General features: G+C 46.5%; 1 protein-coding gene across 2 annotated transcripts in view; it reads right to left on the reverse strand.

Moving 5' to 3' along the window:
- LOC138566968 (solute carrier family 22 member 6-A-like) overlaps positions 1-22,298 on the reverse strand; it is a 339,887-nt gene that overhangs the window by 156,627 nt on the left and 160,962 nt on the right. The gene's annotated exons all lie outside the window — the stretch shown is intronic.

Genomic DNA, 22,298 nt, shown 5'->3' on the forward strand with positions numbered 1-22,298 from the left:
TGCAACCTCAAACCCGACTAACTAAATCTCCAAAACCTATTCTAGTTGACGGAGAACTCGAGTTTGAAGTCAAAAGCATCCTGGATTCCAAGATCTCCAAATCTAAACTATTTTACCTGATTGACTGGAAAGGCTCCGGTCCCCAAGAAAGATCCTGGGAACCTGCAGAATATGTCCACGCGCCTCGTCTAATCAAAAGATTTCATCGAACATTTCCTAACAAGCCAAAACCCCCGGAGAAGCCCGGTTTGGGAGGTGCCTTGAGGGGGGGTGCTGTCATGATCTCTGCTTCCAAAAGATCAGGACTTGCCCAACTCCCTTGGAAGCAGACCCATAACCCCGGTTCCGAGTGCCAGCCAGTCCCAATTGGGACCTTTTGGACCCTGTCCTGGCGCCAGTGGCACCAGGCTCATAAAGATGCCCAGTCCCAGCGCTGGAAGCGCCGGGCTCATAATGCTTGGGTGGACTTACCTGCAGCAGACCATGCTGCTTACTTACCTGCCAGTTGAGCCCCTGATCCTCTTCTGTTTGGGACTACTTTTCCTGTTGGGTGGGGCAGGAGCCACTCCCTAGGTTCAGAACACTGGAACTCTTCTGGAAAGCAGGAACTCTTTTCTTACCTAGGCGTGGCTGTGGAAGGAGACACCTAAGCACTACAGGAGGCTATTTAAACCACACCCGATGGATGAATCTTGCTTTGCGTTATTCTGCATTCTCTGCAGCAGAACGCTCATTGTGTCTTCAGCTTCTGATCCTGGGCATAAGGGAACAAAGGCTTATCATCCTGGAATCCAGTCTTCAGCAGCACCTGTAAAGACAAAGAAAGAACAGGTTAGCACTACGGTCTTCAGTGGCAGCGCATCTCTTACCTGGTCCATCGGCTGTCACCACCGCCTCGCGCTGCATTCCGGCATCTGAAAGACAAAGGCTTACCTACTCTTTGCATGCTCCGGAGGTCTTCGCACTGCATTCCAGCATCTGAAAGACAAAGGCTTACCTACTCTTCGCATGCTGCGGAGGTCTTCGCACTGCATTCCGGCATCTGAAAGACAAAAGCTTACCAGCTCTTCGCACGCTCCGGAGGTCTTCGGCGCTGTATCCCGCATCTGAAAGACAAAAGAAGGTGCGTTTAAAGACATTGGGCAACTTTATTACTCACGTGCCATTACTCCTTCCCACGCCGAATCCAGTGGGTATTCCAGCACCCTTCAGCTTCTCTAAAGCTCCGAACTTGTACCTGCAAGATAAAAGAGACAGTTAGTGCGCATCGTGAAGCAGGCTACAAGCGCTTACTTACGTGCTTCCAGGCGCTTCTATTCCTCACGCGGGTTCTATCCTCAATTCTCTTCAGCCCGCCAACCGCCATCGCCGGAACCCTGCAAAACAAGAGATATTATTACAAAAGACTTTTAAGACATTTGAAGTGCCCAGAACTTACCGTTCGTGCAGTTAACGACGGACAGCAGTCCTCTGAGGTCAAGAGGCCTGCACCCTTATCCAGTGAAGAAACTGGTTACGGCACCCTGCCCCGAGGCAGATGGAGAGCTCGGCGTTCACTTACCTAAGGTGAGGGCGTTAATCTTTGGGGTTCTACAGGAGAAGAGAAAGGGAAGAGGAGAGAGGCACCCAATAACCCCAGTTCATTAATCCCATATTTTCTATCTGCAGACATCTTACTCTTCGAGTCAGACATACAGTGCACAGAGGTCCAGCCCAAAGAGCCAACCGTGTGTTACACATCACCTTTGAAGATACGGCATTCACCCAGTCAAGACCGGCGCCTCTGCGGGAATCAGGTGAGCGTTACAGCGCCCTCTGTCTGCGCTTACGTTCGATATCATCATCGAATTCTTTATACTTCCTTGCCTCTTCTCTGACCTTATCTTCTTCTCTTCTCCTTTCATTTCTACTTTCATTTGCCCTCTTAACTTCCTCATCTTCTCGTCTCTTTACTCTTTTTTCACGTACTCTTTGCTCCTCTTCCAACCTTTGCAGGTTCTGCCTGTACTGATCATAGGCTGCGCTCTGTTTGCGACTGAGCGGCTTTCCTTGCTCTTCACAATATGGCTTTTCTCGCCTCAGCCTATCCTTCCTTTTTATTCTCTCGTCCCTTATTTCCTTATCCTTCTCCTTCTCCCTTCTCTGTGTCTCATCAGACTTCTCTCTCGGTCTCACATCATCACTTCCTTTTCCATCGAGTTTCAACAATATCTGTCCTCCCATTCATTCGTCTTTCGCGAATGCTATCTCATTAGTTCTTTCTTCACTTCCTTTGCATTTTGTCCCCTCTCTATCTTTATTGAGAGGTGCACTTGTCTGTGTCTGATCCTTCCTCTCATCATCGCGTCTCTCCTTGTCCCTTGAGATTGCAGAGGCAAGATTTTTATCCTGATCCTTCCCCTTAATTCCGTCACTACTGTACGTAGGTGACTCATATGCGGGGTTGCTGTACCCTGTAGCTGCCTTGAGCTCTCTTAGTGGGTAGAGTCCCTCTGACTTAATTCCCTCGGTTTCTATTTCAGGCAGGGCTGGTGGCACGGTAGGCGTCTCACCCCCCTCCGTGCATACATTTAACATCCAGTCTGCAGGTGGCTCTTCCTCTTTCGACTGTTCGAAAATTTTCCAAAGTTCTAGAACAGCGAGGCGTTTCTCTAGTTTTTTGCCTGTATATGTGGCATGCAAATAAGTCGTCATATGTTGTAAAACGGCTTTAGATAAGGACCCGTTCTGTTGCCACGGCATAAGCATCTTGTGGGCGGTACCCTTAACCCACCCTGTACTGTATTTCTTAAGCTTGGGTGCATGTTTAGGCAATTGTTTACATAAGTGAGCTAGTGGAGTAATATCTTCCATGCTTGAATTCTGTTTCTAACAATACTTTCATGCAATTTCACCACTCCCAACAATATGAGCGAGCACCAAATACTGCAAGCTCCAATCCAATCTTTTCCCGCCAAAACATTTATATCACCAATTTACTCAAGAATATCAATTCAGGTGCGATTCCCTCTGAACTATAGATTCGCGTAAGACCCCTAATCAATTTCAAACATCAAGGAGACACATTTCCATACATATGACACATCAACAGAGCATGTATGACAGTATGACAGACGTTAAACAGACTATACAGACATCAGCTGGATACATATATCTCTGCCTTCTAATCAATACCCCGACATGGAGTTTAAACAAACTCCTTTAATGACATCTTTAATCGTCGTAGTAGCCTATTCTTTCCCTATTATGTGGGACTATGAGTTCACGTTTCTTCTGACCACTATATTAAAGCGCAAGAACAAGGCGTATCCTCTCTCTTCTCGGGTGTCTACCCCGGTATCCTCTCTCTTTATCTCAGGTGTTCACCCCGGTATCCTCTCTCTTTATCTCAGGTGTTCCCCCGGTATCCTCTATCATCTCGGGTGTCCACCCCAGTATTCACTATTTTATTCAGTTATTCTAGAGTCATTATCTCCTTATATATATACAGTCTTCTATACTTCTGACTATTTTGTTTTTCCGCTTCCCTCCGTTACCTTTCCCTTACTTGTTCTATTGCCTATAAAAACATTTGCCAAAGCATTGAATTTTTTGTTTCACTCACCGCTCGCATCGTTCCTCTCTGAATCCTCTGGATCACCGCCTCCGTTACCACCTTTTTTGGTCTTCCGTCTGATTCACTGCCCGTAGGAATGGAAGGGTTTATGTTAAAACGGGTACCTTCAACACACTGCAGTTTTTAGGACACTTTTGACCTATCATTGTCCACGGGAAGCTTCACAGTCTACTCAGCTAAAATGGCGAAGGACTTGTGATATTGCCGAAGACCTAGAGTTACTTTGTGTCGACGGTCAATAGGTGTATTATCGATAATCAATGTTCAATAGTTGATGGTCAAAACCACCCTCACCGCTACCAAGTGTACAGGAGGGCAGAGCGACCTCTGATGGGCCCATGGGATCAGAGCTCACCCTCAAGTACTTTTAAGACGAGATAGCTGCACCCTGAGGAGGATGGGGTGCAGGATTCTCTTACTCCAACACCAATCAATAAGGACAACTCAGTAGTTTGGCAAAGAGAAGTCCATTTAATTACAAGTACAAAAAACGGGGAAACAAACGGAAATCAACAGTGATGCGATCGCCTGTCTCGCTTGAACTCCCAAATTCTCCACTCAGACAGCAATAGTTATAGTACATTCTCATCATTATTGACGTGTTACACTCCAAAATTGTCATGCAATTCTATTGGTCGGGAAAAGGTAACTTAAGTATAGGTGCTATATCTGTATAGGGTAACAGAGCGTGAGGATTGGATAACTGTTATCGAGTGGGCGTCTACGCCCATCCCTCTACATCACTCATGATAGATGTCACTACAAGTACGACGTCTCATTGGTTCTACTAGCTATAGAACCCTAGATTATTTGGTCCATTGTGATTGGGTAGGTTACACCCCTAAACATAAATCTCCACTTTAATTAGCAGCATGCAGAATGGACACCCAGATGCGGTGTGCCCCAAGATTCACCCTGCCTCCCTTCTATCAATCAGTACTTTAGGGCTTTGTGTCAATTAGTTGGCTTGGGTTGGCCTCGAAACTGTAGCTTCTTATCAGGGAAGGTTCTGGCATCCTCGGGTTCTGGGTGACATCAGACGTTGGTACCTCTTCGCGCTTGGCTGGTCACGTGTCCGTTCACTGTGAATCTGCTTCATTTTCCTTCTTTTCATGTATTTGGTTCTTCCTTAGCCTTGCCACCTACCTGGGCCTCCTTATCTCGACCTTCACTGGCTGGCTGCTATGCTCTTAAGTTTCGTTTCTTCGAAGTTGCCGCTCTCCTCCCTTCCTGGAGTTGACCTCGAATTCCCAGGCATGAGCTGCTTTGTGCTCAGTTTTGATTCCGCTCTTTTCTTCTGGCTTTAGCTGGAATATGAATCTCGGCCTGGTTGGCCCCTTGCAGCCTGGGCTTAATTCTGCTTTTGTAAAATGGAGTCGCACTTGTATAATGTGCTTTTGAGGTAGATATATAGTTGGTGCTTGCCGCTCTATTCTTCTGCTAAGCATAGCAAGCGGTACCGTTTCCTTAGCTTCTTGCGTTCCAAGCCTATTTACAGGCGTTAGTTGCATGTTTTCATCTCACTTCATGGTTACGTTTCTTTATATATTAACATTGTTTCTTCTTACAAGTCCATTACATCATTATTCTTTACATTTCGTCCTTGTGTGTCATCTTTCGATTGTCGTTTATGTTCATCGGTATGTCTGTCCGGGCTCTTGTGTCGTCACCATTCGCCTTCCATTAAGGCTCTTTGGGTCTCTTCAGGGACAGTTTGCAAGTAGTCTTCATTTTGTGTTAACTGCTGGTACGGTTGTCTCAGTTGGTACCGTGCTGCCCATGTTTGTCTGGTTATAGGCACTTCAACACGTATTGCTCTTCTGATGGGCACTGGGCAGAGTCCTAGTGCTGCTCTCTGTTGGTTTATTTGTTCCTCATATGTCACATATCTTGGCGAGTATGTTCCTGGCACCTCAAAATGGAGGGCTGGAGTGCAGGCTGTATCTGGGACCTCCTCTACACAACAAAACAAAAAAAAGTCCTAAAATGCACATGGGTGTTAGTTGAAAAGCAAGGACCGGCTCAAGGGGCGGCCATTTTACAGCTTTCATTGCCACTTGCCAAGTCTTTCCTCTCTACAAGAGTAAGTGGTTTGGTGTTGTGGAAAAAAAGACATATATAAATGTCGAAAAATGAGGAAAAGAAATAATCAAGTCTATGCATGCATCGCAGCTCTGTTAAGCACCAAACCATACAAAGGAAATTGACCTCACACAATGTTAGGGGGGAGCTACAGGTACCAATGAAAAGTGTGGATGTTGTGCGTTACACTAGCAGTTAACGCTGGTGTGTATAAGTTGCTAATGGATGTATTTTTATAAACTTAAACATTGAATTATCAACAAAAGAGAAAGGGAGAAAGCGTATAGACACGTTACATCGTTGCTACGGATGTGAAAATGCAAGTCACATAGTTGTGCTCAACTAGTGGCACAGGCCTACTGAAAAAAAGTCTATGGGCTGGAAGATAACATCAATGTGGTTTCCACAGTGGCCCGTGCATTCAAACCGAAGAATGTCATGTGACTCATTAAATGAACATAGGAGGAGATCTACGCATGTTAATCAAGTGGCTGCAGGCACACTTGTTTAAGAGATTTTTTTACACACGAGAACTTGCTTACCACTTAGCAACTACCTTTCAGAAGACTACTTAAAAAAACTATTTCAGCCTCATTGCTGCACATAGCTTGATGTTAATGTACAATACTATACAGCCAGCCCAAAGACATCCCAGGAGTGCTTGTTCAGGGTAGGGAGGGTCTAATAATGCAGGAAATAGCCATAGGCAGTCAATGGCCCTCATTCCGAGTTTGAAGGTAAGTACCATCCCTTACCGGCATGGCGGAAATAGCGTGTCCGAGCTGGCTGCAGCCCGCTAAAAGCGGACTATTACGACTTTGCGGGCACAAGCTTTCTGCCATGCTGGTAATGGACCTAGCGCCATGCTGCAAAAGGGCCCCAAAAAGCCCCTACCGGCATGAATCGCACCGTAGACAACACTACTGCCATAGTCCAACGCGGTGACCGTAAATAGTGGTCACCGTAATATACGGTCACCGCTATTTACGGTCACCGTTAAATAGCGGAACCGGAAATAGCGTCATCGCACAGGAATGGGAAGGAGCATGGTGGCCATCTTTAAAAACACAATCCATTGCCATCCTCACCACACAGGACCCCTGGCACACTGGTGATCGACCGGAAAGTTCCTACAACCACCCAGAAATGCCCAAAGCACCAAAGAAGGAATTTGCCTGCCTCCGAAAGGAGCAGTTCAGCCCAGATGAGCTACAAATGCTCGTAGACACCCTACACAAGCATGCTGGGACTGTGTTTAGCAGCAACATAGGGAGGCAGGCAGTGTTGAGAAAAAAATAAATCTGGGCACTAGTATGCCATAAGGTGAGCGCAGTGGGCTACACCCCCCGCATGGTAAATGATTGCCGCAAAAGGTGGGATGACCTGCGGCTGAGGGTGCGGAGCATCCTCTCTGCAAACCGAACCCAGGCCTTGGAGACCGGAGGAGGACCAAGTTCTCCAATAAAGCTCACACCGTGGGAGGAGACATGTGCGAGCATGATAGGGCAAGAATCCATTGACGCGGTCAGAGAAATGGAGTGTGGCGCCACGTCATCCGCTGATGGAGGTGAGTGTCCAAAGTAAATACTGCTAAGGCAAATGTGATGAAAGTCACTGCTAACGTCTGGCCAAAGAGTGACGCCATGGTCCGCCACACACACACCCCCTGTAAATTATGCCGAAGCAAGTGAGACCCAAGCCGGTGCCTGGTGCAAGACCGTAACGTACATGACACATACCACACAAAGTTGCAAATTCCATGAGGCACACAGGGTCGTTGATGTAAACAGTGTGCATGTTAGACAGCACAGTACCTTGCCAACATGAGTGACACCGACATATGCCTGCATTTACCACCCATGTATGGAATGACGTGCCGTCCCCTACACAAATGCCGATTACCCACAATTGTGTGGATGTGCAATTGTACCAATGTATGTATGCTAGCTATCCAAACACCACTCATGCTGTCCCTCTCTTTCATCCCCACAAGCAGTGAGCATGACAGTGAGGACCAGGACAGCAACCGTCCCTCCACTTTCAGGGGCCAAGGCAGGGGCCGCCGTGTCCCAGTGAGGAAGCCACCACTGGTACATGTACCACTAGCACCAGCAAGGCCCGTGGCGGGCGCACCAACCCCACCCCCACACCTCCCTGTACTGCCTGCAGACACCTGCCCAACGCCACGGTTGGAGGAGTCCAGTATGGCTGGGGAGGTGGCAGCCACGGCCCCCCTCGCAGTTGAGGACAGCCCCAATGACATCTGGGGCACTATTGAGGACGAACCTGTGGAAGTAGTCCACACCCCTGCATATTTGTCAACCCCCCAGGTATCCTTCAGTGACTCTGGTGATAACAACACATCAGAGCAATCGGGGCAAGAACTGACTGAGGGACATGGCAGTCCCATACACAGTCCCGTGGAGGATGTGCCGGCAGGAAATGGCAGCCCGATCCTCAGCAGGGCCACTGGTTCAGCCGCAGCAGCACAGCGGGCTGACCAGCTCTCTGCCCTAATATTCGAATTTGTGCAGGACAATCGGCAGGCCAGGGAGGAGTGGAGTGCGGATTTGAGGGCACTGGGCCAGACCATCACCGAAAACACAAACCGCCTCTGCGAGGTGCTCGGCCGCATAGCGGATGCTTTGGAGGCTGCTCCTACCCGCCACAGTCTCAGTATGAGGACACAATGTCCACGAGCAACTCAACTCAGACCAGCCTGCTCCGTCGGTCGCTCTGTGCGCTGCGCCGACGGGACATGCCTCCCCCTGGCTCCGGGAGCGCAGAGTACCTGTACTGGCAGCCTCATCTGGGCTATCTGGACCCTATGGGACTAGTGTGGGATTGTTGTGGTGGGAGGGGGTGGGGGGTGAGGGTGTGTGGGGGAGTGGTGGGGGGAGGTGGAGGGTTTGAGGGTATGTGGGGGAGTTGTGGGGGAAGAGAGGTGAGGGTGGTGGAGGGTTTGTTAATCACGTTCATATTTTCACTTTCAATACACTGGTTGTGTTACAAAAAAATAACCAGAGAGGACATTCATCATTGAGCATGCGTCATTTATTCTAGCACAGTGCATAGTGTACATGTATCCCTACACCCAGTGCCCTATGTCCTAACATTATGTCACCCTCTGCTGACTTGTGTGTCAGAAATATTGTGCGATCACTGACTGCCGCACAGCATGTCCCTCCTGTTCATCAGCACCGTGATGAGGTCCTGCCACATCTTCCTCCTTCCCTTCATCATCATCAGGTGGTAGCAGGTCCATGTCAGGGGACAGGGGCACGTTCCGGCGGATGCACATATTGTGCAGCATTACACATGCCATGGTGATCTTGGCCACCTTCTCATGGCTGTAGAGGAGTGCCCCACCCGACCGACTGAGGCAGCGAAATCATGCCTTCAACAGGCCAAAGGTCTGCTCAATTACCACACGTGTACGGGTATGGGAACTATTGTAGTCCTCCTCATGCCTGTTCTGTGGATTTCAGACAGGTGTCAGGAGCCACGGCTTCAAGGGATAGCCACCATCACCTGCATTAGAGGGGAATGAAGGTAAATGTTTGCACATTCATGTTGGATAATTGTACTAGTCTCACACGGCTGCAGGTAATTTGTGCCCACGTGCACATGTCCCTGGATGCATTGACCCCATTTCAGGTCCCGCTATGTGTCCTGTGCAATGGACTTATGGTGTGGGTTGCATCTTCAAGATGGTTCATGGTGTGCACTGACATCTTGTTGCACATGCATCGTAAATGCATACAGCAGTGTTGGATTGAAATCAGTGATGAGTTGTGTTCTGTGAGATTTGGTAGTAGGGAGCGTTGGCTGTAGTCAGTACAATATTGGGCATTCTGCACTGATCAGTTCCATGGTGACATGCAGCACCCATATGGGTGTGCCGAACCAGTGACACACTGTGGTATCCCTGGTTGACTCTGTTCAATGCACTCCCAGGGATGACTGTCCTGTGTGGTGATATGCTGGAGACAGCAACATAGTGCATATGCAGTGCATAGTGCAGGATGGCCTTACGGTGTGTGAGGGCCGCTGATGAGTGGTGCATGTGGTGTGGGATGTGGGCTGGTTACCTGTTAGTCATGTAGTGATAGGTGTAGGCCTTACTTCTTCACTATGGGATTTGCTTGTCATGTACTGTTTCATTTCCTTTGGGGCACAGTGTTCGGTGATGTGCACATCGTGCACTGACGTCAACATTCTCACCCAGGTGGAGTATGCAGCCACCCACCTCACAACCCCGATGCACTGCCATGGCCCAGTCAGGCAACTCACCAAGCAGCCAGGCACGTCGTCCAGCATGTCGCTCCATGAAGCATGGTAGCGTGGAGTTCCGCAGGACCAATGAGTCATGAGTTGATCCGGGATATCGGGCACAGCAATGTGTGATGATCTTGCTGGCGTTGCATACCATCTGCACATTGATGGAGTGCTATTGCTTGCGGTTGCGATACACCACAGCCATGCCATGCGGGACCACCAACTCCACGTGGGTGCAGTCGAGGGCACCTACACAATTTGGCATGCCTGCCAGTGCATGGAAGGCAACTTTTGTATCAAATATCTCCTGGGGAGTCCGTGGAAGGGATATGTAGTCCCTTGTGTGCTTGAGGAGGGCATCCAGCACTTGGTTCAGTATCCGGGAAAATAAGGGTTGTGATATGCCATGCATGTGCCCCACTGTGTGCTGGTAGGTGCCTGTGGCAAGGAAGTGGAGCACAGACACTACCTTCAGTAGAGGGGGGATGGTGGTGCGTATTTGTATGAGGCTCACTATGTCGTTGTGTATCAGGTCCACTATGGTGGTGATGGTCTCCTGGTCAAGCCGGTACAGGGTGTGGATCTGCTCAGGGGTTAGATTGAATGGACTGGCTCTGATGCGAGGGATTGGGGGCTGCCCGGGTGGTAAGGGTGGCTGCACTGGTGGGGCATGCTGGGCCTGACTCACCCTCCTTCTCCTCCTGCATCTCCTCTGTGGTGGTGGCTGTTGTTGTTGTTGTTGAGGCATTGCAAGCGGGGCCTCCAGCTCCAGTAATGCTACTACTATTGGTATCATCTTGGTGTGGGAGGGGGTGTGGTGTGTGGGTGTGCTCCTTTTGTACTGGCCCTGACTACATTGCCTCCACCTGTGCTGATTGTGTGCACCTGTGGCACTTGGAAACACTGCTCAGGGTTCTTTACGCCTGGTCGGCGATGCCGGTATTTACACCATGCCGGTATGCGCTTTTTCAGCCTTCAGGAGGCCGTTATTTGCATGTGCGCCTCACTTGTGATCCTCTCTGGTTTACGGCATGCCGCTAATGCCGGCATGGTGTGTCGTGTGCGCTTGCCCTGACCTCTATCTACGCCATCGTACTTTACGATGCCGTTAATAGCGGGTTGGTTGGTCAGAATAGTCCGTAGCGGTAAGCGATGCCAGTAATCCTTTACCAGCATCGTTTTTCCCTTAACTTCAGACTCGGAATGAGGGCCAATATGTGGATAAGAAGCCAAACAACACCCACATCCCTCCTATCTGTACTCCTATGCCAAAGGTTTGGCTTATTGTTGGAGCTGCTGCCTAAAAGCCAAAACTAAAACTAAAAATATATGCATTCAGGGATGCCATTTGGGGGGTCGCTAGTGGTCGCAGCTGCAATGCCTGGTGTCTCCCCTGTGACCACTGGTATGGCCTTTGTGATCCCTATGCTTTTAAAAAAAATAAATGCCACTGTGTGAGGAACTTGTTGGGGGATAGCTGGAACGCATGACAGTATGGACGATAATGAAACAGAACTTTTATGGAGGGATTTAACTCATGACGTACTTACCCCAACAATGAGAAATGGTGAATACACACACACGCTACTAAAGTGGGGTTGAGTTTTTGCTTTGGGCTAATTTAAGCCATGAATTTGAGTTTATTTTTGATTTGCCCTGATTTGAAAAATGCAGTGTTTTGCGGAAACACATGTTATCACAAAGGGCCAAAGACTTACAATTACCACTCAATAATAAAACTTGAGTTGGATTCCACTAAAACTTTGCTTCAAAGAGCTTTTTTGTCGCACATGTGTACGTGTGAAGTAATGTGATACTTTAAATTTAAAAAAATTGTTTCCGTTTTCCACATGTTGAAAACAACAAACTATTTTTAAAAAGCACAAGTTCCATTATCCTTGCGGCAGGAGCGACTGCAGCGCCGAACTGGCGGCACTGTGTCTGGAGTGTTCTTGACTTGAGCAACCATGAGCTCGTCCGACGTTCATTCTCACCCACAGGTGACAGATGAATGACTGCAGAGGGCAGACAATGGGCGGCATGCAGAGCGGGGTCCCCTCCCTCCCACGTACAGCCACACTACTAGAGTACAAAGCATGCTGCCTGCCCCTTTGCATCTACCCTTTAACACAGGCAAATGGTGCACGCTGCGTGCGCCAAAACCAGACTTTCCTCTGTAACAGCTGCAACCTCCTCTGCAAGCCTTAAAGACCCAGAAGCAGGGTGAAAAAGAGTAAGGAACCCTTGGATGAGACATGGTATCCCCCTTTCCCAATTGACGACCAACCCAACCCTTTTCCAACCTTCATCGGTTATTGTAAGTCAGCTTCCCTTTCTTCCTCACATGTGACAATTCACAGTACTGGGATGAGGAAGAGGCAACTAAGAACAATGAAGACTTTGCTCTTTTACCACTCTGGTACTGGTACAAGGAAGATGCCTGCTAAGAGCAGTAAAGGTCAGGCATGTCCCTTTAATTGTGGTCAGACAGGGCTGATTGGACATCCACACCTGCAGCCTGTCAGAGGGCTGCAGGTATATAAATGGAGACCAGCCCAGCATCAAAGAGAGCGACAGGAGATGCACCAGTGGGTTGGTGTAAACAGAAGGGAACTTTATTTAAAAAACACACAGACGCTGAGGTCTTCAGAGAGAGGTGGTCTATGGAAGTGTGGTGTAGGAGCTGGGGCTCAGGGGAACAGACCGAACATTGTGAAGGGAGCCATGTGGACACTCTGTCCCTTTTCCTTTTCGTCAAGATGCTTGTTCCCCTGTGTCAGGAGGTCACTACAGGCCTGCCTGAGGGGCAGAAGTTGGACTTGTGACGTGAAGAACAGAAGGTTGTATTAGCCATGCTGCTGGGAAGCCTGTGAACACGACCGCTTAGTACAAGCAATAGAGAAACCCGGTGCGTGAGCATTTGAACTTTTCTGTTCAAGAAATAGTATCAGAGTGGTTGCGTGTTTGAGGAAACATGTTTTCGAAGATCTCCAATTCAATCCATTGTCAATTATTAAAATACTAGGAATACTTTGTATTGAAGTCGCCGTTTGTTGGAGGGAACACATTCTCGAAAGTCTACGAATGCTGGGCATTTTGTTTGAAGTGAATGAAAGAAATATTACACAGCGGGTTGAAGGAAAAGTGTGTTCTGAGAGCATCCCGTGCCTAGTGAATACCGAACTGAATGAAAACCTTACCAAATGCAACCAATGTCTATTGAACACTGAACTGAGTGAAAACCTTACAAAAAAGCAGAACTATTACATATTAAGTTCAGAAGTAAAGCAGAACTTTAAATTTCAGTAAAACAATTATATGCTGAATTCTAAATGAAACTTTAAATCCAAATGAAACCGTATCCAGTGATTTGAACAAAAACCTTTTTTTCGAGGCATTTTTTACCAAAAGGAAATAGTTGTTTAGGCCTTTTTCCATCCTGACATTTAAGTTAATAAGGTATGTTGGCTTGAATTCTGAATCTGTTGTCTGTGTCTTGCTTCATGATGCCTTCAAAGCGCATTGACTCAAAAATTGCTGCAGGGAAGAGCTGACAGTGTTGTGCAGTGTACACGTTGCTGTGCAAAAACCGTTAATATGAGCTATACCACAGATGTAGGAGGGGAGTTGATCTGTTTCTCACTATGTAACGGAACACCCAAATTGTACTTGCCAAGAACTATAGGCTCCCTGCCCCCACCCTCTCGCCTCTGAGCGGAGACCTTCCCCCGCAAAGTGTTGTTCTCCACGTTCATGCTCTTCTTGCCCGGTAAGCATCTCTGCTTTCTTCTCTCCCCACTCCCCGAAAGTTACTAAACTATTGCTCTCTCCAGCAGCTCCCTTGTAATCTGCTTCTGCACCTTCTTTCACCCTCGCCTCCTCTCCCACACTTCTTTCTTCTCACACTCTCTACTCCCCTGCGAACTCTACTCCCCCACACTCTATGCTTTTTGCCATCATTGCATTGCTCTCCTAGCAGCATCCAACTACCTCTTGGACGCTAAACCCCCATCGGCCCCTTCTCTTTTTTAGTTTTGGCTATTAGGTGGCATTAAAGTGCCACCTATAAGCCAAAACTGCTGCATTGGAGTTCAGAGGGAGATGGGATGAGAGGAGTGACACAGCTTGTGGGTGTTTAGTTATTTTACCCCCCATTGACTGCTCATGGCCATGCTACTTCCTACGATCATTTCCACCCACTCCCTGCCCATTCCGTCCTTAACACAACCTCCTACGATATCCTTGAGCTAGAGTAATCAAGCAGTAAGATCAAACGTTGCACTGTATTGCCTGACGGTGCCATTTTCAAAACCGCCTGCATTTTTAATGGCTTTACTGCAGCTCTAAATGTGCAACTGGAGCACTGAAATCTCTTAATGTGTGCCCCAGCCTGACCTCGCCATGGCACACAGGGGCCCCTGCAAGACCAGTAAGAAGTGCTCAGCCATTTATTGCATTTTAGTAATATATGCATGTGTCAGAACAACATTACATACAATATATTAACTTAAATGCCTAGTTCATAATGTAAGCATTCACTTTCTTAAGGGGGAATTCATCTGAAATAACTCTGATTTCACCTGGGCGACAATTGCCAAGAGACTGGGCCCAAATTAACAGTTGTAGAGAAATAGTGGTAGACCTTAAAATCAGATTCAGTACAGGACACTGTGTTATATTAAATTAACTGGTCTTTCCAGGGTAATGCTTGCATGGGCCTGACCCACAAGTCAGTACTAGATCCTATTCGGGTATGGGGGGCAATGGATGGGGAGAGCGCAAGACAGGGCAATTCTCTTGCATTTGAGGGTAGCCATCACTACTTGGCAAGCGCATTCACCACATAGGTAATTCTGGAGGGGGTAAATAGGGGTCCAAGACTTTGTGATCGTATGGTATGTTCATTAATGTGGCTAAGGGCGGGGGCAGAGCGGGTTCCAGGCCTTATATTTTGTCTGTTGGCGGATGTAGGAGACAAGAGTTGGAACCCCAGTTTGCCCACTTGACTTAACTGTGTGACCCTAGGCAAATGGCATCCCTCCTACTCATTTTGTTAGTCCCTAAGAGTGAAAGACTGAGTCAGGCTTGCGATGACTCGTACCTGTGACTTGCAACATGGAATGCACAGATCTTTACAGCAGGGGCTCAGCACAAGTCCAGTATGGGTTGCTTCTTTGAAGGGTTGGCGTTGGTAGCCTTGAGGATGTAACGCAAAGGCTTCTTTGGGTGTGGCTCAGGCTGGAAGCCTTGGAGTGACAAAGGTCACTTGCCATAATGCTTGGACGGGAAGGCTGCTTTGCGAGTGGCAGAAGGTGACTGACTTGTGGTGGTACAGTTGGGCAGTGTTGTACCTTGTAGGGTTGTGTTTTCCTTGTTGTTGGGTTTAAAAGGTGGGCACTTTTTTATTGGACATTTTCCTCTCTCAGATTACTTTTTTGAAAGGCAAATACTCATTTATTTGTGCACTAGGTCAATTGAACAAAATGTGTGTATTTCGCTTTAAGATATGTTCACTTACTGTGCATATATTAATGGGTGGAAACGTTTGATTTTTGCTACGGGAGCAGAGATTCCCACACTGAGTGACGCAAGAGAGCTGTACCCATCCCCAGGACGAAACAACACATTTCACAACACATTTTTCAGCAGGAATAGGAAAAAAACATATGATTTAAACTGTCTGAGCTATCTAATTGTTACGCAATATGATATAGAATCAGTTGTGCAGTTAACAAGAAACATTTGTGAGCATATCTACCCACAAACCTCACAAGTCCTTTAAAATAAATATAGCACTTCAATTATCAGGTTTACAAGTGTGGTATGACATATCCCTGCTGCTTCTAAGCACTGTATAATAAGTGTTGTGCTAATAAGAAATGTAACCCCCATAGCCAATACATTACCTAATGCTTTGCTGTGGTATGCACATTTAAGGATACATGGCTGGTGCTTGTTAGCTAGCGCAATGTGTTAAGTGGTCACTGCTGGGGTAAATTGTGTTCTGCAAATTATAGGTTTGAACTCTAGCAAGGTCCACTCAACCATATATGCCCCTGACCATATGGCTCAGACTTGTATGGTTAATAACATATAAGGTCAGTGACATATAGGAGTACAAAGTGGTGGTGTCAGCCTCTTGGTCTGCCTGATGATGAACCATGTATGTATTGCTCTACAGTTTCTGTGTGATCTTTTGATTTAAAATTTGACAAACTTGACCATAATATTTTCTTGTCTACATTGTTTTTTAAAAATTCCATACCAAATCCAGGGGACTTACAGATAACTACGTTTTGCTGCATGCTGCTTTGCCTCTTTTGTCGCTAGGTACACGTTGCATTTATTTATTGTTTTATTTATTGTGCATTTGTTAGGGTGCTTTTACACCAAGAAATTGTGTTTCAGATCACCCACAGAGAAAAGGGGAGGGAACATGGGAACAAAAGCAAATAGAATAAACTGATGGACAGGAAAGGGGCAGTCTTACTAGGCCTTGTGAGCATTCAGAACGTGCAAGTCCAGGGAGAGAGAGAAGGGACAGGGAAGGGGTTAAGTGCAGGAGTTCCACAGAGGGAAGTGCCAAGGAGTCTGTTGTGTGCAACATTAAGTGCCTGGCAGAGATTGCATGGTACAGAGTGATCACTTGCCAATAATAAGTGCAGGCCTGTGAGAAAACAAGCCAGTGGGTGCGCGAAGGCAAGTGCTGGGATGGGAAGGAAGGCTGAGGGTGATTGGGCGGAAGGCCAGGACCCAGAAGGACACATAAGGTCCCAGGCCACCAATCTCACCAAACTGGAGGGGGCCGAGAGAAGACGGGAGTAGATTAAGGAAGAGGCTGTTGCAGTAGTCCAGCCTAGAGAGCACCAGAGCTCTAGAGACATTGAGCTTCTGGTGGAAAAGTGAGGAAAGGAAGGATAATTCTGAGTAGGTGGAGTTGAAAATGGGGCTTCTTGGCAAGGTCCAAGATGTGAGGGAGGAAAGAGAGAGAGGAGTCGAAGATGGTGGCCAGAGTGGATGGAGGAAAGAGGGAGTTGTAGTCCCACCAGGAAGGATCTTAGTCTTGCTCGCATTGACGCAGAGCTCATTGGAGGCACACTAGGACTGGATAGAAGACAGGCAGTCAGGAATGGTAGAGGAAGTAGGCAGAGTATGAGAGGCATGTTTGAAGAAGAGTTGGGTGTCATCTGCGTAACACTGGAAGTGAGAGGAGAAAGTGGAGATAAGGTGAGCAAGCAGAGCGAGATAGATGTTAATGAGCCAGGGTGAGAGGTTAGAGTCATGGGGAATGCCATTAGTTTAAGCGTAATTGTGCACCCTGACCATGCGTTGCCATTTTGTTCTATGCCAGGGTCTGCATCCTGTGACACAGGACTGGGAGCAGGACGGCAGGAGCACACCAACACCAAGCAGTAGCAGCTTCTATTGCCTTGTCTGGAACCTCGAGATGAATGTAACTGCAGGCAAGCCAAGGTTACGTTAAAAATGCTTACAGTCACAGCAATTTGGCAATATGGGCCTATACACATTGATATTAATGCTACATATGGTGATCCATTCTCATATGAAATGTATATCCTATTACAGTGATTTTGTAACAATACTTTTCTTAGGGTACTGAGGAACAATGCTGTTTAATGCCACTGCCTGTTTTGTCAAGGAGTGAAAGGTTGTGTGCCATCAAGTCCTGTGATGCCACTTGGGGGTGGGGTCAAATAACATCACTTCCTGTGATGTCATCAGAGGTCAACAGTCATGTGATTTCACTTCCGCTACCCCTGGTATTTTGTTGAAATAACGTCCCTGAAGGCATTTTTTAGATGTACATTCTCACCAAAAGGATATAATGGTTAATAGCAACATAACAATATTTCTGGAGTTTGCAAAGTGTAGGTCTTGAAATAAGTGGTATTATCATGCCTTTTTGATTGAGAAAATAATTTAATTTACTAACTAGCTGGGACGAGAGAGAATAAGAACACGCACTTGGCAAAACCATTTTGTTGCACGGACCAAAGAGGTTAAGTAGGTCATGTCTAAATAAAAAAATTGAGGAGAACTTTTGTAGCTAGAGAAGTGAAAATCACTTAATTTGCCCTCTACGGTGCCCAACATTGGATACCAACAATCACTGGTGGCAGATTTTGGAGGAAGGCCTTCCATATCAATCCAATGTCCACTCTCCTGCATCCTTTGTTTGGGACTTCCTTGACTGGATTTGTGCATCCATGTGCCATCAGGCTTTTCAGGGTAGGTTGTTGTTACCCCTGTTGCATCCTCATGAGGTTGTGAAGTTAGGCCCCTCTTCACCTACGTTATCCTCTCAAGCCTCTCTCCAGCAACTGTAATAACCTTTCAGGTACTGGTGTTTCCCGTGATTACCTGGCTATTCCAGGTGTTTGCAAACTCTCGCTCACCTATCGTTTGTTTTCTTCTTTTTCAGTGTAGGACAGGTATCCGCCGCCTCTTTCCTCCTCACCTTTTTCCATACCATCAGCTCTTATTGCTAAATCTAATCTTTTCATGAGATTAGCCCCCTCCTCAGATATCAAATCCTGCGAATCCCTCACAGCTAAAATACCCACTGCCAACTCCCAAACACTTACCATCCACCTCATATATAGACCGCCAGGCCCTACTGGCTCTTTTGACAAATATATCTCCACCATTCTTTCGGATAATCTAAAAAGTACATCACAAGTCCTATTGCTAGGGGATCTCAACTTGGGTTTTAACGACCCTAAAGACCAGCAAGCAACCTATGTGGCCAATACCTTGGTAGACCTTGGTTTCACCCAGAAAGTGAACTCACCCACTCACAACAAAAGGAGAATACTGGATTGGGTGGCGGACCACAACTGCAAAGCTGTGATTACCAACATTCACCCCACAGGTATGGACAGATCATCACCTTCTGACATTCACACTAGCAACTAAAATACCCACTGCTAAATTGACTCCACCTGCTCCACCCACACTAACTAAGATCAAAAAGAATACTACGGTCTACAAACTCTTACCCCTCTTCCTACCCACGCTCAACTCACTACCGGACAGTATGGAGCCCAATTTGCTCATAGACTAACACAATACAATTATGACTACAAGTCTTGACACCATTGCCACGCGAAAACAGAGACATAGTAAACCCAAAGACCACCTTAACTCTTAGTTTCCCCCACACCTGAAAAGTCTAAGATATGAAAAAAGGAAATGTGAAGCCTCATGGAGGTTACTACCTTCTCCTGAAAATAAAACCAGCCTTACTAATATATGGTTATGTTTAACCTTACTAATATATCATCCCAATAGAAAAAAGACATACTTTTGGCGAAACAAAAAACCTGCAATAACAGAATCTTGCAAGCTAATTCTAGCATGAAGGAATTATACGTAATTCTAAAAGAATTTGAAGCTCCTATCCCAGTACAAGACAATTGCATCAAAGATAAAACTTGGTGCTCTAATATTCAGTATGCACTAGCCAACAAAGTCTCCACTCTTCAGGTCAAGATCGCTAAAAAATAAGCCTCATTAACCACTACGACTGTACCTAACAATACGCCTATGCCTTCACACGAACCATCACACTGCTTTAGCTTCTCCAAAATTTCCATTGCTGAGGTTGAAAAAGTTATACTTTCCCTCAAACCCTCGAACTGTTAAGGTGACCAATGCCCAGCCCAACTAATCAAGGATGCTGCAAGAGACCTAGCACCTTTCATATCGAAGCTTATTAACACTACCTTATCCTCAGGCACTATCCTTAGCAACCTTAAGGAGTCCTGGGTACTCCCTCTCCTTAAAAAACAGACATTAGGCCCCACTATACTGACTAATTACAGGCCCATCACCATTGTGCCATTCCTCCTCAAAATCTTAGATGAGGTGGCATATCTTCAAATATAGAAGTATCCGGAGCTCAACCATCTCCTAGGAGCCCGTCAATCTGGTTTTCGGCTACAACACAGCACAGAAACGCCTCTAATTGACCTCAAAGCCCAAATTGATGAGCTTAGGGACAAGGGAAAATCAGCTCTACTCCTCCTTCTTGACCTTTCAGCTACTTTTGACCTGGTGGACCACAAGGTCTTATGCAACCACCTGGATTCAGCAGCACATTTCTCAAAGGAGGCTGTAGTCTGGATACAATAATTCCTTAACAACAGGATGATGAGAGTCTGCTCCCCCTCAGCAGTTTCAGATAATAATCCCTATTACTTGTGGATTGCCCCAGGGATCGTGTGTCTCACCCACCCTATATAACATATTTACCAGGCCCCTATTCGATGATCTGGACCATCTTGGGATCACCTACACTAACAATGCAGATGATACTCAGATTCTCTTATGACAAGGATTTGGCCTTGGTAAATAGAGTTTACATCATCATCCAGGCATGGATGTCCGTTCATGGTCTCTGCATGAATGACGACAAAACCAAGCTCATTATCCTGGGTACCGCACCCAGATTAAAGAGACTTGGCCCTGACTACACATCCTTTAGCATTGATGGGAACCTCATCAAAGTTGCCAAAGAGGTAAAAACACTAGGTTTTTACCTCGATTCCAACCTCACATTCACTAAACAAGTAAACGCCTTGGCCTCTGCCACTGCATATACTTGCAAATTAATCAGAGCTGGTAAACCCTTCTCATCTACGAATAGTCGTATTATCTTGGCCAGAGCCCTAATCCTGTCCAGACTGGACTACTGTAACTCCCCTTACCTTGGTGCCAATAAATACATTGTCAAGAGAAAACAAACTCCAGAACAATGCCCTTAGAGCCACACTAAATATAGCAAGAAAAGAGCACATCTCAGTGTTCAGAAGAGAACAAAACTGGCTATCGAGCAGTGACAAAATCAGGCTGAAAACGGCTTCTCTCACCTACAAATGTCTTAACAATGCTGTGCCATGTTATCTTATTGAGAGAATCAAATGAAAATCCTCAAGTAGGCCCACTAGAACAGCCAACAATAACTGCTTATCCGTGCCAAGATTCACACTAGCTAAAGTCGGGGGTATTAGTTTCCCAGTTTAGGCAGCACTGCTTTGGAATTCCTTACCATCTCCCCTACGAGCTAACCAAACTTTAGACAGAATCTCATCAAATGGTTTAAAGATACTGACTAGTAATGCCACCCATCTAGCCTGCACTGTAAATAGATTTCAGAGTGCCCTTTACATTATGCCCTGTCTGCACTGTATAAACTTCTGTATTGGGTATGCAGGGATAAAATCGCGGCAAAAATGTCGCCTGTAAAAAAAAATTGTGGCAAAAATGCTGTGGTTTGACACGTTAAAGGTGTACCCTATTACACCATTTAATGGGAGTGGGGGTTGCAGGCGTGACCCCGCACCCTTTCAATGGTATAATGGGTCCTGGGGTTGCGGGGGTGTCCCCCGCATCCTTTACAGGGATTGCAGCGGCAAAACCAGAGCCTTTTTGCCGCGATATTTTGTGTCGACAGCCATTTTTGCAACGATTTTAAGACATGGAACCCTGTATTGTATGTATCTATGCATCTACTATGGACCAGTTATGCATCTGCCTTGTATTTTACCTACACTGTAATTAGATCTCATAGTGCCCCATGCATCTAATTATGTCCTGCTTCTATAGTAGCTATTCCTATATTTTATGTATCTATTCATCTACTGTATCTTGTATTTTTGTATCTGTATATAACGATTTGTACTTCATATGCCATTCCGTAACTTAAACTTAAAGTCTTCTTGTACCTTCTGCGCCCTGATACCCTCGGGTCTGGCTCGCATTATAAATAAATAAACATAAATGAATAAACAAACAAACTTAGGTCAATTTTCCTGTTCTTTTGTATATTCATGTGAAATAATACCTTTAACATAGCGTGGTCACTAAGTAGAGTATGCACAATTTCATAATTCCCTATAGTTCCACATAGCGTGTCTGTAACACAAATACAGTCCAAGCAGGAAGAACAGCTGCCATTAGACCAGGTCACAACCTCTATCATATTAGTCCTATCACGCAGGATCAAGGGGACCTGATTAAATTCTGATAGTAATTCCAGCCATTTCTGTCCCCTATTTAACATGTGTAGAAAGTCGTATGCCCATGTCTTCTACTTGAGCACCCACATAGGCTGGGCACTCCTCTTCCAGGGGCGTGAAATGAGCATTAAGATCCCTGGGGACATTATGCAGCCGCTGGGAGTTTTTGACCTCCAATTGATCAATAGGCTCATAGGCGATATTTTTAGTGGGGATAATATTTGGATTTTGTGGGAGCGGGGGTTGCAGGGGTGTCCCCAACTCCCTTTAAAATAATATGG

Source organism: Ambystoma mexicanum, chromosome 2p, assembly GCF_040938575.1.
Source record: "Ambystoma mexicanum isolate Mex_15411 chromosome 2p, UKY_AmexF1_1, whole genome shotgun sequence".
NCBI classification, from domain to species: domain Eukaryota; kingdom Metazoa; phylum Chordata; class Amphibia; order Caudata; family Ambystomatidae; genus Ambystoma; species Ambystoma mexicanum.